Source organism: Neoarius graeffei, chromosome 5 (assembly GCF_027579695.1).
Source record: "Neoarius graeffei isolate fNeoGra1 chromosome 5, fNeoGra1.pri, whole genome shotgun sequence".
NCBI lineage: Eukaryota > Metazoa > Chordata > Actinopteri > Siluriformes > Ariidae > Neoarius > Neoarius graeffei.
In genome coordinates, this window is record NC_083573.1 from 55,933,619 (window position 1) to 55,952,148 (window position 18,530).

Here is an 18,530-nt window from a genome sequence, read left to right on the forward strand (position 1 = left end):
ATTCTCTATGGGGTTCAGGTCAGGCAAGTTGGCTGGCCAATCAAACACAGTAATATCATGGTCAGCAAACCATTTGGTAGTAGTTTTGGCACTGTGGGTAGGTGCTAAGTCCTGCTGGAAAAGGAAATCAGCATTTCCAAAAAGCTCGTCAGCAGATGGAAGCATGAAGTGCTCTAAAATCTCCTGGTAGATGGCTGTGTTGACTTTGGACTTGATAAAATACAGTGGACCAACACCAGCAGATGACATGGCACCCCAAATCATCACAGACTGTGGAAACTTCACACTGGGCTTCAAAAACCTTGGATTCTGTGCCTCTCCACTCTTCCTCCAGACTCTAGAACCGTGATTTCCAAATTAAATGCAACATGTACTTTCATCTGAAAAGAGGACTTTGGACCACTGAGCAACAGTCCATTTCTTTCTCTCCTTAGCCCAGATAAGACACTTCTGACATTGTCTCTGGCTCAGGAGTAGCTTGATATTAGGAATGCGAAAGCTGTATCCCCTTTCTTGAAGATGTCTGTTCGTGATGGGTCTTGATACACTGACACCAGCCTCAGTCCACTCCTTGTGAAGCTCTCCCAAGTTCTTGAATCAACTTTTCTTGACAATCCTCTCAAGACTGCGGCCATCCCTGTTGCTTGTGCACCTTTTCCAGCCACCCTTTTCAGCAATGACCTTTTGTGGCTTACCCTCCTTGTGGAGGGCATCAGTGATCATCTTCTGGACAACAGTCAAGTCAGCAGTCTTCCCCATGATTGTGGTTGTGTGTACTGAACTAGACCGAGAGATACACTGTGTTCATACTGTTTTACTCAAACTCGAAATGAAATATTCTAATATTTTGAGATGTTTTTTTTTATGTTTTTGTACTGTATGCCATACTGATTAAAATTAAAATAGAAAAATGCTTGAAACATTTTAGTTTATGTGTAATGAGTCTATAATATATAACATTTTCACTTTCTTAAATAACTGATGGAAAATATTGAACTTTTTCACAATATTCTAATTTTTTGAGACGCACTAGTATATTTCTAAACATATGAACATATTCCTGCTGAATATTGTTTACTGAAGCCCAACAAATACTTTTGTCCAAAGGTTATTTTTAAAATATGCTACAATGAATGGCTTTTCGATTTGGATCTATAAATATAATGGAGAGTTTACATTAAAGACAGACTAGTTGCCCTAATCCAAATAGATCATGTTTATTCTACCAGTACCTTGTGCTGATATTATTATAAATATTTTTTTCCCCACTTTCCTTGTATGCCTTCAGTTTAGCACTGAGATGCTCTGGGACATTTCAGTCAGCAAGCTGTGGGGAACTTCCTGTGTGTATACTGAGGAATAAACAATAGAGCTCAGCATGTACTGGTCCAGTGTTGAAATTTGTTTATGTACCTTACTGGTGCGCCATGGGATGTTTCTTTGCTTGCTTCAGACATCCTGTGTAGTATGGTTTTAAAGACCATCATTTGTTTCATGTGGTTTGTCTCCACATGTTTTGCTAATGGCATCACATTCAATTATTGTTGAACTATTTATTGCCACATCTGCTTTTAATAGTTTACAGACATTCCCCATATCCCAGTCAGAGTAGCTGTATATGATTCTCACTGCCATTAACATGATAACTACTTCCACACGGTGACATTTGGCAGTTCTATTTAAATCCACCTGGTCTGTAAATATTCTGATATATGTAAGTCTTTTATTTGTTTCTAATGGCTGTGTGTATCATGCAGAAGAGTGACAAATTAAAGGAAACCTTACATAAAGTGCCAAAACAGTTTCAGAATGCTTGGCATAGACCGTTTGTGGAGTGGTACTGTAGGCATGAACATTATTTTTCTAAAGGATGCCCCCTCAATTTGTGTTTTGATGGTAGTGTTGGAGAGCGCTGTCTAATGCTTCATTCCGAAATCTCCCACAGATGTGCAACTTGGTTGTGATCTAGTGACTGCAAAGGCCGTAGATTAATTTAACCCTTTGGTGACTGACCCCTTGAAAATGGTTCCTCCAGGAACGATGACGTTTCAGTTGTCAAGACAACGGAAAAACTAAAATACAAAAACAGAAAGATACATCACAATGCTCTTGTGCACAAAACAAAATGCTCTTGTATTTGTATTTTAGTTTTTCCATTGTCTTGACAACTGAAACGTCATGGTTCCTGGAGGAACCATTTTCAAGGGGTCAGTCACCAAAGGGTTAATACTCATTTAACCATTCAGTGAGCTCTCGTTCCCTGTTGGATCATGATAGAAATGTTTCCTCATCGGATAACGGTGATCAATCTGAATGATTTGTACTGATTAACAGTGACCCTTCTGGCTCAGGGGATAAGTGGATCCCAAACATGACAGCAGATTTTCTTCCACAGATATATCCTTTGGGGTTTTTTTTGTTTGTTTTTTTTCCCTTTCATTTGTCACCCATCTTTATATACTTTATGAATTCTGGACATCTTAGCATATGTCTCATTTCCCATAACACTAATTCCAAAGGGCATAGTAAGTTAAGTGAACTTGGAAATCATACTATAAACTGGATTTTTGTATTCTGATTTATGATATTATTAAGTTGGACAGCACCAGTGAAGTTTGGTTAATAATTTATTCAATGAATATCAGGGTATCAGAGACAGATTCCTGGCACTGTTGTCCCACAAACTTTGTAGGGTCATGTGCAGGGCATGAGACTTCTCCTCATGTTTTCTAGACAGAAGACTATTCACAGGATTACCAGAAGGAGGCAGACTGCTTGTGGAGGAGGAAGAACAAAGGTCAGAGAGAGAGGTTATCTTGAGCCCAAGAAGTCCAAATTGTCAGTATTTCCATAGAGCATAGTATTATTTTTATAGATATTCCTTTCCTAAATGCGCCATAAACAGTTTGCATTCAAATTACAGTGCTCAGCGTAAATGAGTACACCCCCTTTGAAAAGTAACATTTTAAACAATATCTCAATGAACACAAACAATTTCCAAAAGAGGTCATTGTTGAAGAATGGAAAAAGATTGATGTTGCAAAATGTCGCCAACTTGTTCATTCCATGCCTAGAAGACTTGGTGCGGTCATTAAAAATCATGGAGGCCATACAAAGTACTAGATGTAGTAGTTTTTGTTGTGGGGTGTACTCATTTTTGCACCACCCTAATTTGAGTAAAACTGAAAAATGTGTAATCTAAGTTATATTATTAACCTTACTTTCACGTTATAAGTTAAACAGATGTTATATTAAACTTTGTCTTGTCAACATTTTGGAAATTGTTTGTGTTCATTGAGATACTGTTTAAAATGTTACTTTTCAAAGGGGGTGCGCTCATTTACGCTGACCACTATACATGCATTATTGCTTAGGTTTGATATATATATATATATATATATATATATATATATATATATATATATATTTTTTTTTTTTTTTTGTTTGTTTTGATTAGATGTAACCCTTTCTGCCTTTGATCGTTCATATTTGTGTCTGTATGGAGTCCATATAAAATGTGAACAGACCTCCACACATTTAAAAGCAGTCAAGTTCCTCCATCCATCCATTATCCATAACCACTTATCCTGTGCAGGGTCATGAGCAAGCTGGAGGCTATCCCAACTGACTATGGGCGACACCCTGGACAAGTCGCCAGGTCATCACATAGAGACAAACAACCATTCACACTCACTCAATTTAGAGCCACCAATTAACCCTAACCTGCATGTCTTTGGACTGTGGGGGAAACCGGAGCAAACCCACACAGACACGGGGAGAACATGCAAACTCCACACAGAAAGGCCCTCGCCAGCCGCTGGGCTCGAACCCAGAACCTTCTTGCTGTGAGGCGACAGTGCTAACCACTACACCACCGTGCTGCCCAGTCAAGTTCCTGAAAATGTCATATTTGCAAAAACCATCACAGTAACAAAACTGATTTTTCATTAGAAAGATGATTTTCTCTGGAGATGGGTGAAAAAAGCTCAGATGTCAGATGATCAGTTCTGTCATGCGCACATTTGTGCCATGTGCGCATGACAGAAGCTGATCATCTGACATCTGAGCTTTTTTCACCCATCTCCAGAGAAAATCATCTTTCTAATGAAAAATCAGTTTTGTTACTGTGATGGTTTTTGCAAAACAAAACCACATGAATTCTGATTTGAATATTTTCATTACAGTTGCATATCCACATATTAAATATGCACATATAAACGTGCTTCAGGGCGGCACGGTGGTGTAGTGGTTAGCGCTGTCGCCTCACAGCAAGAAGGTCCGGGTTCGAGCCCCGTGGCCGGCGAGGGCCTTTCTGTGTGGAGTTTGCATGTTCTCCCCGTGTCCGTGTGGGTTTCCTCCGGGTGCTCCGGTTTCCCCCACAGTCCAAAGACATGCAGGTTAGGTTAACTGGTGACTCTAAATTGACTGTAGGTGTGAATGTGAGTGTGAATGGTTGTCTGTGTCTGTGTGTCAGCCCTGTGATGACCTGGCGACTTGTCCAGGGTGTACCCCGCCTTTCGCCTGTAGTCAGCTGGGATAGGCTCCAGCTTGCCTGCGACCCTGTAGAAGGATAAAGCGGCTAGAGATAATGAGATGAATGAGATGAAACGTGCTTCAAATCTGATTTTAAATAATTTTTAACTTGATCATCCTAACAAATTCAAACAATTGAAGGACTGTGTGGTTGAGTTGAATTTCATTCCATATGAATAAAGTCATTAAAAATAATTTCTGAATGCAGCCATGCCCCTCAACCGAACCTTAATATTCTGAATTTTACATAAAAGGAGAGTCAATAGATTGATACGCAGCGTCCTCTACTTCAGAAGGAAACTGCATTCACAAGCTCTGAAAAACATCATGTCTGTGTCTCACTGTGTCTGCAAACGCATTAGTGGCGATATTTACACTGCTAATGCATGATTTCCTGTATTAGTGAGGAATGGCAACAAGAGACAGAAAAATATATTCCAGTTAATGATGTTGATGTTTATTCTGGACATCAGTCATGTGGGAATCTCCATATGAACTTTATTCTGTGCTGAAATTCCTTGCGAGCCATACAGTTTGTTTAGAAATGATACAGGCTTACATATTTCTGTTTATCAAGTTCATTTCAGCTGCTTTTCATCATCATATCTTTATTTCCTTTGTGTGCCAATGCTTCATTTTGCATAGAAGAGGATTTTTAAATCAAATAATTTGTATATTCATCATTAATTGTGTTTCACTTGCAGACACTACATATTGTTCAGCACACAGTCATTGTGCAAATAGATAGATGAGGCAAAATTTGCATAAACAATGAACTTACAGTTATAGTGCAGAGCCAGTTTGGTGACAATATACAGCACCAGTCAAAAGTTTGGATGCACCTTCTAATTCAATGCTTTTCCTTTATTTTTATTAATTAAAAGACACTTTGTGTCTTAAAGTAATGATGGACGCCGTTTCTCTTTACTTAGTCGAGCGATTCTTGACATAATATGATCACTACAGTTGTGGAATAGGGCTATTTACTGTATTTATTATCTACTATTTACAGTTTAATCTCAAACACATTAAAAAGGCAAGAAATGACACTCATTAACTTTTGACGAGGCACAACTGTTAATTGAAAAGCATTCCAGGTGACTATCTCATGAAGCCGGTTAAGATAACTCCAATAGTGTGTAAAGCGTCATCAAGATAAACGGTTACTACTTCAAAGAATGTAAATTATGAAAGATGTTTTGTTTTGTCTTGTAAAATGTTTTTGTTTACCACATTATTCCATATATGTTCCATATATGTGTTATTTCATAGTTTTGATGTCTTCAGTATTGTTCTACAATGTAGAAAATAGTTAAAATACCGAAAAGCCTAAGAATGAGTAGGGGTGTACAAACATTTGACTGGTACTTTTTGCATAGAGACTCATGTGTCCTTGTTCCTTCTGCTCTGTGGATACAAAGTCTTTATTGTTATTTAAACTTGGCAAACATTTGCTGCCACTATTCACCTGGGATTCTGGGTCTTTGCTTAAGCTGAAACACAAACATTGCAAGCTTATATAAAATGTGATCATAAAATACATGCAAGAGGCAGGTGTGCCCTTCCAGAACATGGTACAGTGTGTGTAAATTGATGTCTCACATCAAATGCAGCTCTTCTTGTTAATGAAGAATGTTTCCATGATGAGAAATCTGTGTGATAACAAGGATATTGACACATCATATCTCATCTCATCATCTGTAGCCGCTTTATCCTTCTACAGGGTCGCAGGCAAGCTGGAGCCTATCCCAGCTGACTACGGGCGAAAGGCGGGGTACACCCTGGACAAGTCGCCAGGTCATCACAGGGCTGACACATAGACACAGACAACCATTCACACTCACATTCACACCTACGGTCAATTTAGAGTCACCAGTTAACCTAACCTGCATGTCTTTGGACTGTGGGGGAAACCGGAGCACCCGGAGGAAACCCACGCGGACACGGGGAGAACATGCAAACTCCACACAGAAAGGCCCTCGCCGGCCCCGGGGCTCGAACCCAGGACCTTCTTGCTGTGAGGCGACAGCGCTAACCACTACACCACCGTGCCGCCCGCTATGCTCATCTCATCTCATCTCATTATCTGTAGCCGCTTTATCCTGTTCTACAGGGTCGCAGGCAAGCTGAAGCCTATCCCAGCTGACTACAGGTGAAAGGCGGGGTACACCCTGGACAAGTCGCCAGGTCATCACAGGGCTGACACATAGACACAGACAACCATTCACACTCACATTCACACCTACGCTCAATTTAGAGTCACCAGTTAACCTAACCTGCATGTCTTTGGACTGTGGGGGAAACCGGAGCACCCGGAGGAAACCCACGCGGACACGGGGAGAACATGCAAACTCTGCACAGAAAGGCCCTCGCCGGCCCCGGGGCTCGAACCCAGGACCTTCTTGCTGTGAGGCGACAGCGCTAACCACTACACCACCGTGCCGCCCCGCCCGCTATGCTCTTAATTCCAAATTTAATTGGGCAATGAAATTCAACATGTTCTGGAGAGAAAAATATTAGGACAGATAAGAAACTATTCCTGAGGAAATGATGTTGTGTATTTTAAAACCAAACCGATTTGATTTGTTTTGGTGACGTGTAAAAGTTTGAGGGTGACACCCTGGGCCAGACCATCTGGCGAAAGTAATTTCACTTTCTTGTTTAATAGAGACACCATTAATAAAGACATGAAATATCAAAATGCTTTCACTCAAACAGGATGACTTAAAAAAAGCAAACATTAAACGAAAAACTGAAGCCATATGAACTTTCATACATAATGAGTGTTGTAGTTCTTTTAAACAAGCATGCTGACAGTATCTTTGGGTAAGTAAGGCTTTGGTAAATAAGGTTTATGGAGTTTGACTCTGTGCCTCTTGACAGTGGACTTTCCTTTCATCAGTTCTGTCTACATGGCCAGTGGAATGCTCTGGACATTCCAGTCTCTAATCACAACAGCTCATAAAGGCACCTCTGTCATGGTTACACTTGGTGTGTTGTCAGCTGTGATATTGTGACTGTGTTAAAGAGTATTTAAAGAACATATCTTTCTCCTGAGTCAACTTGCTAGTTCTGGGATTACTAAAGGATGAATGTTCTGCATGACCATATACTTGAGGAACAAGCTCAAGTGTCGTTACATTAATGGGATTGAATAAACACTCTTATTCAGAACGACCTGGGGAGCTACTGGAGGTTTGATGCCTTGCTCAAGGGCACTTCAGCCATTCCTGGTAGTCCAGGGAATCAAACCAGCATCCTTTTGTTCCCAAAGCTGCTTCTCTAACTATTAGGCCATGTTTCATGTGGCATGAGAAAATAAACAGACTTAAACTTTGAGAATGATTTAACTGTAAGGCACAGTCTCTACATGGCTATGTTTGGTCCCTGTTGTGGCATATAGCATCTGTGGAATGTTAGATCACTAGTGGTCAGTTGATAACAAACACTTTGTGTCTAATCACTTTTCAAGCATGAAGTAAAAAATGGCTTCTACCAGCTGAAACCACATTCAGAAACATTTCCAGTAAATATTGTGTAATATGGAGTTCGTTTAGTCTGCAGGCAGAGTAATTTAACTAATAATGGTCTTAAATACATGCCTGCTTGTCACCAGAATGTTTCCAGCTGAGATGATTTCTGGGTTGAACCAATTAGAAAAACAAACACCTCTCTGGAGAGTTAGGTCAGATATCTTGAGATCAGGACAAAATATATAGTTCGTATGATAGAATAAGTCCATCTTTTGAAGCACTAACATAACTTCTCAATACATACAGGCTTTGAGGGTATTCCACAAGAGTAAGTCAACCATCCTGTCACCGTCTGCATCGAGTATCCAGTCACATGCTGCTCATATGAACAACACTGAAATGAACAAATGTCATGTCGGGCTTCCAATAATAAAGCAGTACTGATACTATTGCTTTAGCATTCTCATTTAACAGTATTAGATTCCATTATTAAATTATTAAAAGGCTGTTATGCACCCAAACTGGAATGGTATGAATGGTTGACCTTTGGACTTGGAAACATTGGCCCCAGGGGAGCTCTTAATTCCACTGTAAGCAGGAGTTAGCATTTTGCTGAGCAGTTCTGTTTTCCCAGATGATGGAGATCAGAGGACACACTCCTCCTCAGCATCTGTTCTATAAAAAAATAGACTAACTTTATAAGGCGGTTGTTTTCTCTTTCTTGTTTTTTCATTCTAATCATGGAATTCACTTTTTTCTACAGTTTTTGTACAGACGATTCCCAGTTTTTCTTTGATGGTATTTAAAACTATTAAAGTAATAATCTGTATGACTAAATCATTAGTTTGAACATTAAATCAGTTTCTTGTAAAACACATTTACAACTGTGCATTTCTCTAATTTCCACACAAACTCATACTGATGTGGCTTTACCAGAAGGAACTGTAACTGATACTATGAAGTTCTCATTTTATTGACCCGCAGACTGACACGTCAGTCTTGCACAAAAAACAACATGGTTGCGCAAAGAAACACGCAACCTCTTATCTAATTTTCCACTCTCTGCTAAAGATAAAAACTTGATCAAGCTTAACCTGTGGCCATTCTCATCAACCCAGGAGAGCCAGGTGGCCTGCTGGTCCTCCACTCAGTCATAGAACCCTAGTTACAGATGTATCCTTCAATTCTATGTCCGTTCATTCTGCACTGCCAGGGAAGTTTCCTTCCGAACTAGTGAAGGTTGTGTATCAAAGTTGTTATAAGGGTTTTAACATGTCCTGATGGTAGCCCTCACCAGACAACAACAGATAACACTAATAAATAGTGCAAAGAGTATATTTTTACTGAGACTTATCCATCCGTCCTTTATCCATAACCACTTATCCTGTGCAGGGTCACGAGCAAGCTGGAGCCTATCCCAGCTGACTATGGGTGAGAGGCAGGGTACACCCTGGACAAGTCACCAAATCATCGCAGGGCTGACACATATACCCCTTTTCCACCAAATCAGTTCCAAGGCTGGCTCGGGGCCAGTGCTGGTGCTGGTTCACAACTCGTTCAACTTGCGAGCCAGCTGAGAACCAGCTTGCTTTTCCATCACTCGCGGTGCTAAGAGAAGACACGTCATTACGTCGCTGTATACGTCAGTTACGTTGTTGTATACGTCATTACGTCGCTGTATACGTCAGTTACGTCGCTACGTTTGCATAAACCTTGGCACGAATATCAAAGCAAAAACAACGCGGAAGAAGCAGCAGCAACAACAACAATAATAATAATAATGGATGACTTCGCGTTTGTACAGCTGCTGCTTCTCGTCGCTTAAAAATGACGATCTTTCGCAGTCTTGTTATTGTTGTCGGTCTTAACAACTCTGCCCCCCCGCTGACGTAAGCGGTTCTTTCCTCTGGCCCAGCAGAGAGTTGGTGCTAGCCTGGAACCGGTTTTTCTGGCCCCAGAGCCAGTTCTTCGTCAGTGGAAACAGAAAACCTGGTTCCAAACTAAGCACTGGCCCCAAACCAGCCCTGGAACTGCTTTGGTGGAAAAGGGGCATAGAGACAAATTCACACCTATGGTCAATTTGGAGCCACCAATTAGCCTAACCTGCATTGTCTGAACTGTGGGGGAAACCAGAGCACCCGGAGGAAACCCATGAAGACATGGAGAGAACATGCAAACTCCACACAGAAAGGGCCCTGTTGACCAATGGGCTCAAACCCAGAACCTTCTTGCTGTGAAGCGACAATGCTAACCACTATACCACCGTGCCGCCCCTACTGAGACTTAGGATTACATAAATATTAATACTACTTCTGATAGATGATAAGAAGCACTCAAGGCCAAGGTACTACTGGACCCTACAGAGAATAAAAAACACAAGAGGTTGGGAAAGTTGCTAAAGCTTCAACAATTCATACAACCTATAAATGTATAAACTTTCTAATATTTTAGGATTAGATATTTTGTATCTGCAGCACCCATACAGCAACATGACAACTTAAAGGGGCCAGCTCACTCTTCACAGAATCCACCGCGTTTTGTTTACATACAGTCCACTGTGTGCATGCTGCAGCAAAACCTCTGCAAATTCACTGTTAGCTATCCATTCAAAACCCATCTTGAACTTTTTCTTCATCCACGTGGCATACGTTGAAGTTTTGAACACAATATCCCTGATATTTTCTTTCCTTCTTGTCCACCCATGAGACGGCTGAGGCCAGTTCTGGTCCATTACAACTGAATAACCAAATGAAAATGGAATGGATCTGTCAAGAGAATTTAAAATGTAACTACTTTGGCAAAATATATTCAATTTCATGTTACAATTTATGATCTATAGCCTAAGATGTTGCTGCATTGTTGAGGAATATCGATGGCATGGAAAATGGCATTTCAGTACTTAGCACAGAGGCTTCTGGGAAGGGTGAACTGGCCCCTTTAAACAGTACGCCACTGTCTTATTTATCAAAATAGTTCATCTGATATTGCAAATTTAAACATAATTAGCAAAAATCAAATGATTAGAGCACGATAATCAGCGCCTCTGAATTGCTTTGAAAAAACAGGAATGGGAAAGAGGACACGTAGGGGATATAATCAATCAAACTGTGTTCACTGTCCTATCTGCAAGCAATCAAGCAAACAGGAAAGCTTCACTGGTTCATAAGGAACCCACCCTGGTGAATCTTGGACAAAAGGAAGTAGATCCTTAAAGTTTAAATTTACTTTAAAAATAGAACAGCATTCTGAATTTGCTCAACACTGGACAATTAAAGCAACCTTTATAAAACCACAGTTATATCAGAGCTTCTGCAAGTCTGCTTACTGCTGAAATATCCAATACTCGCAATTTTAGCATCAGATATCACAATCCAGACATACATCACAGCAGTGGCGGCTGGTAGTCTTTCAAACAGGGGAGGCTGGTCGGTTATGATATTTCCAGATTTTAAAAAGAAAAAACACATAAATTTTGCCCATACTCTTGCCTCTGATCTGGCTGATTGTTAGCAGGGTCATAAACTGTGAAATAACAGGTTCTTTTGGCCCATTAGCCTACTGTCCAATATACATGATGGTGGTGTTGGGGGGGTATATTTTAACATTTTCTCATCTCATCTCATTATCTCTAGCCGCTTTATCCTTCTACAGGGTCGCAGGCAAGCTGGAGCCTATCCCAGCTGACTACGGGCGAAAGGCGGGGTACACCCTGGATAAGTCGCCAGGTCATCACAGGGCTGACACATAGACACAGACAACCATTCACACTCACATTCACACCTACGCTCAATTTAGAGTCACCAGTTAACCTAACCTGCATGTCTTTGGACTGTGGGGGAAACCGGAGCACCCGGAGGAAACCCACGCGGACACGGGGAGAACATGCAAACTCTGCACAGAAAGGCCCTCGCCGGCCACGGGGCTTGAACCCGGACCTTCTTGCTGTGAGGCGACAGCGCTAACCACTACACCACCGTGCCGCCCGTGTTTAATTAATATCCAGAAAAACATATATTCCAATATAATATACTCAGCATAAACATTTTAAATAGATTCTATATTTTTGGTCCATCCATGACATATTACTAAAGTAGCCTATTTACTGTTGTTGATGTGGGTCACTTGCTGTTAGCCAGTTCACTTTCTCGTACCAGGAGAGCTGAAAGGAACGAGTATTATTCCCTACCTTTTTCACCAAGTCATTTTGAGGCGTTGGTCTACCCTGCTCTTTCATTTTAATTTTTTCCTCGAAAGGAAGACTGGCAAATGGCTTCGCCAAAATTAAATCAGCAATGCTTGGCATCCGTGAGCAGCTTTCTTGCTAGCTGACTAGCCCCCTCAAGTTCAAGTTCAGTAATAAACAAATAAACAAAATTTCTGGAACTAAGATAGCAAACTTGACAACACTATATTTACAGTTTATTTACAATGAAAATATATACAAACTAAAAAAGCTGGTAGAAACCGTATGTAATGAATGAAATCGAAATGTAAGCCGATCTCTTACAATACACCACAGCACTTGCGAATCCGCATGGGACTGAACTGATGTTGCCAGATACTGCTGACGTTATCCAGCCCAAAATATGTTCAAAACCCGCCAAAATGCACTTAATTCGGCAGGAAACTGCCCAATCTGGCAACACTGTACTGCTGCCTGTCTATAGTTGAAACGAGCTGTCAATCAAAGAAAATATCCGGCCGCTTTCACCAATCACCAGTCTCCTCGCGGAAACTGCCATGTCCCTCCCATGTGAGGCTCGGAGTCCGTGGGCGGGTGTTTTCGCAGTATTTGTCCAATAACCGTCTTGCATTTTGAGATTGAAAAGCGCATAGCTCCCAAATGCCGTTGAAGTCCATTGAGGCTGGGAGTCCGTGAGACTCCGTGGGCGGGCATTTTCGCAGTATTTGTCCAATAATCGTCTTGCATTTTGAGATTGACAAGCACATAGCTCCCAATCCACTGAGGCTGGGCTGCATCGCGCTGTCACGAGGGGGAAAAACTCATGCACACATTAGGCGAACTGGGGAAAGTTATAACGGAATGATTTCGCACTGTAGTTGGGTTGAGCACATATATTTCTATGATTCTGGATCTGAAATAGCAATGTTATAAGGTCGGCTATAACATAAGCCTAGCACAATTCATCCTACACGATGTTCGTCATTTTTAGAGGAGGCTGAGCCTCCCTCGTTGTCTTAGCCCATGTTTACATTAGACCGTATCAGCGGATCATCAGATTAACGTTTTTAAAACGATTAGTGTGCACACAGCAACACCAATACACGATTTGCGTGCACACAGCAATACCAATACACGGATACGTTCGGCTCCGCAGGCATCCTGCGCTCCAAATCACTCCGCCCTGAACAGCGAGTGCCCTCTGGAGGGTGCGCACTCCGGCCTTGCGCAGCTCACAGAGCACGCGAGTGAAGTGAACAAGCTGTGATTCGGGACTGAGCCGCTGTGTGTGTGATCCCAGCGCACATCACTTACCACTTGCAAGTGGAAGGATGGCAAGCCTAAAGACAATCATAACTACACAATGGGCAGTATTTGCAGTATTTTCATACTTTTATACTCTTTAATGAAAGGTGATACAAGGCGGAAGTCCGCGCCGTTTTTCAGTAGTCGCGTCACATGACCAACGCCAGCGAATCAGGAAGGTGGATGTCACAGTGACGTTGTCCAATGAGACGCCAGCTAGAGCTCAGCACAGCGTATCCGCGTATCTCAATGTTTACACAGCACCGGAGCTGACACGATCTGGATTGAATACGTGGACGCTGGCGGATTCCCGTTTCCCGGCGTTTCCAGGCGGTTTAATGTAAACGGACAGTGCATCCGCGAAGAAAACGAGACAGATACGGTCTAATGTAAACGTAGCCTTACAGCAATCGCCCGTGCGTCACAGGCACAGACTTCCTAAAAAGATTTTCACTTTTTAATACCATGGAACAGACTACAGAGTAAGTCTCTTTGGTCACTAATTCCAAAAACATCTAATAAAACACTGCATCTAATTCCAGAGAAAGCCTAAAAAAAAATTACAAGAGCTTTTTCCACTGGCCTGTATACTGTTGCTTAGCAAATGCCACATTCACATAACAGCAAAGGGAGGTCAAGGAAGTGCCTCAATTTCTAGAGAAAACAAAAATAACCAGTAGGCAGATTAAAACCAAGTTAATTTTTTTCTGACTTGATGTTACAATAAGAAATCTCTAAACCAGATGAATAAAATAATCATGACATCCAACCACACAGGTTAAATTAAACACATAACCAAAATAAAACACAATGCAATTGATAAATATGTTTAGGGTATTATGCCAGTACTAGAGGAAAATGTGGCCTTCTTTTGTCCATTAATACATTAACCTCCCAGATAATGATGATTAGGGTTTTTTTTTGTTCTTGTTGTTTTGTTTGTTTTTTACCTTGCAGTATTTTAATTTTTTTTGTAACTACAGTGAAACTAATAGGAAAGTACATAGTATAAGTCTGGAACTACTCATAGGTTCTAGGAGTTTTGTTGGGTGAGATGAGTGGTAAGCAGTTGGCTTCATTTACTCATAAAACATGCTTTCTCTCAGTTCAGCCCATAAACCTGTTATGTGTCAATGTCACGTCCGTATAAGAGTAAAGGGTGGATGAGATTTATAGATATGTTCCTTACAAGGCAGACTGACTGCAGACTTCACAGGAGCAATCTAAAACAGTTATATGAGCTGTTTCACAAGCAGGGTATGCACTGTAAAAAAAATTAGTCAAGCCAACTTAAAAATGTAACGCAACCTGCTGCCAAAGGATTTTGAGTAAACTCAACTCCAGGCCAAATAGTTGTGCCTACTTGCTCTTTTAAGTCGATACAGATGAGTATTTTATGTTGACCTTACTTTATTTAGCAAGTTCAGTGCATTCAAATTGCGATGTTGAAATAAATTGAAATAATCATTCCAATTAACTTGGAAAAGCAAGTTGGCACAAAAAACATTAAGTTATCCTAAATTATTCTTTTTTTAAAGATTTTTTTGGGCTTTTTCCACCTTTATTGGATAGGACAGTGTAGAGACAGGAAATGAGCAGGAGAGAGAGATGGGGAAACGACCTCGGGTCGTAATCAAACCCAGGTCCCCGGATTTATGGTATGGCGCCTTATCCACCCAAGCCACGATGCCCTATATTATTCTTTTAAGTTCACATAGAAGAGTATTTTATGTTGACTTGACTTTAGAAGTTCAGTCCAATAAATTGCTTAGTTGAAATAAATTGAAATAATAATGCCAATTAACTTAGAAGAGCAAGTTGGCACATCATGGTTCTAAGTTGAGTTTACTCAAAATCCTTTGGCAGCAGGTTGCGTTACATTTTTAAGTTGGCTTGACTATTTTTTTTTTTACAATGATTTAGTGTGCATTACATTTTTTAGTTAACACAAACCTCTCAACACTTAAGTTCTACTTCACTTTGCCTATTATTACACAAACAGAAACAAATACCGACATACAAGGAGGGAATTCCCTGGCCTCTGTTGAGGAAAGCTTAGTCTGTACTCCTATACAACGTCTCATGTCAAGTTTCCATGGACTTCTCACTCCACCCGACCGTTGAAACTTTTGAACTTGTGAAGTGCGCAAGCGCAGTGGCATTGGTTAAGGCAGCTGGGCCATAGAAGGTTCACGCTGCACGCTGCAATCAGCGTCAATCTCTTACAATCAGCGTCAATCAGCACTTGAATATATAAGTTCACTTAACTTAATTTTCCAATTCCTATGAACTTGTGGCGAAGGAAAGGCGCCTCAACTATGTTTTTTTAGTTACTTGAACAATTAGAAGGGAAATTTGTTCATTCAACTTAGAATCCTTTTTTCACTCAACAATTTTGCAAGTTACATTTTTTACAGTGTGGTTACAGGTCAACAATGATCCAAAAATCAAACTTTAGGTTTTTGTGTTTCTCTGCTGCTAAAAATGACCTTTTGAGATGGAAATTAACTGCACAGAATTACAGAGCTACCGGTCATGTACTGTGTATGTTACTTGTGGTGAGAAGACAACATATAGTGTGTTTCTAAAATTGACCCACTTTCTCATAGTCCACAAGAGTAAGGGACACAAAGTGAAAAACTGTTGAAATGTTTCTGATTTTAAGTACCAGTGTTCAGGTACTATACAGCAATGTTTGTACACGGTGGTAACTGTAATAACAACTGACGTGGTGACGATCCTTGTGGTTTTCCGTAGAGGACACATTTTTGATGGGCTCACATTTCAACCACATGTGAAGCTCTGCTGCAAATGCGTCTTGAATCTGTTTCAAGTCCTGTTTTTTACTGTGCAACAAAAGAGTATTTGGCTTCAAAAGAGACAAATGTTTTCCTAAAAAATCATTTACAACTTCATTTTAATGGTGAGTGCCTTCTGGAGAGGACCTTTTTGATGGACAAACGATCCTGTTGGAGGCACTTAATCTACAAAAAAATTAACTTCCACTTAAATATCTTTTTATTGTGAATGAAAGTATACATCCCAAAGTAAAACCTAGTTTGGGCTAAAAATGCAATTCTGAATTTAACCAGTAAAATGTAAGTGTAATATACATACATACACATTATATATATATATATATGCCGAATACATTATTATTATTTTCAAAAGTTATTTGGCAACTCTGTAGGGAAGAAATGTTTATACCCAGCTGTGTCCATTTACATGTGGTTCCAATTTGGAATTTGTGCATTCAGGAGACGTCATCTTATCACACCATTTGTACCAACACCAACAAGTTCATGTAAGGTATTAAGGAATGGCTATTTGAGGAGGGAAAAAAACTTTCCCATACCCAAGTTCTCTCATTTAAAGACATCACAAGAAATGAAAATAAAATAGAATGCAATCTGAACACTGAAAGAGTAAAACTAAAAGGTTTGAGTGTTTACTTTTTATACTTCCTTTGCTCCTCTGGTGTACATCCTGAAATGAAGTAAAGCTCAGGAATTCAGCCTTCTCTCACTAGGATGGTTAACTAAATGTTTGTCCAAATATAAACTCAACTGCTTGCTCAAGCACTATTTTGTGCAGGAGTATTGTCTAGTCATTGATGCCCTAAAGGAGTAAACCGCTCTGGGATGACAATTCATCCATTATTCAATGTCCCACCTTCAACAACTTCTCCCTAAACCTGTTAAACTAAGGCATATAATGTAAGTGTCACAAAATTACATTAACACATTGAACAGTGCCACAGGTGAACATACAGATATAGAGATAGTTTAAACTTTACAAAGTGCATAGAAAATACATGTGCATAGTACGACTGAAAATCTCACTAGATCCATTCGTAGATCATGCATTTGTGTGTTCAGTGCAGGATATCATTATTACATTATTTTTTTTGTAATCCAGTTATATTGATAATGATGTGTCTATTAATAACTAATACATGATAAACCGCACAGCTTGTATCAGTCAAGATCTGAAAAAAAAAACCCACCATAAGTCTTGATTACCAAGACTGATAGCACACAGGAATACATGATAAACCGCACAGCTTGTATCAGTCAAGATCTGAAAAAAAAAACCCCACCATAAGTCTTGATTACCAAGACTGATAGCACACAGGAAGTTACCAAGACTGATAGCACACGGGAATGCACCAGGGCACAAGTTTTATTGGTACATATTGTAGTGTCTGGTTCCAATTCTGAATGTCTGCATTTAGGAGACTTCATATACTGTATATGTAGGATCTAGTTGCAGGAGTTGGTTTGTGTTATTCAAAAAGACAACCATGATTGTGAAACAGCCCAAATACAAGTTGCATCACATCTGAGCAACAAGAGCCAGAAGGCAGATTAAAACTGTGTGTGTATTTGTCCTGACTTGATCTATTCATTTCTCTTGCAGTGTAGACACTTTAACACACAAAAGGTTAGCCACAGACAAGGACATCCGTGTTGGCTTGAATCCATGAGTGCTGCCGTTGCCCGTAAAAGCACACCCAGGTGTGATACAGTGTGTTTAGAATTTTGTTTTGTGTAGTATAAGGATCTTGTCTGTACTTTTAGACAGCTTTATCAGATATGGCTTTTGCATTCAAAGCAGTCTGATTCACCTCAAGCCTCCATAACAAAATTCAGCAAGGGTGAGATTATCTGTGAGCTGCATGCCTTTACAAGTTGAAATGTGAAGTCAGAAGGGACTGCAGCAATTTTGTTTCAACATTTCCTACCGTGTAATTATACAGAATTTCCAATAAACAATAAATTCCACAATTCCACTACATGTATCCCTTGCCAATTCATGTTCACTTCATACACTATTTTTCGTACAATATAGTATAGGTCCAGGTCTATGATTATGACCTTTGTTGTGATTTCCTGACAGTATGTATTGTAACACAATGTAACTTTTATAAACCATTCCTACATGCAAACATTTCCTTTTTTTTTTGTATAGACATATCTTGCATGTTGTAAACAATTTTATTTGTAACATGCTTTTAACAATACACACTCACACAA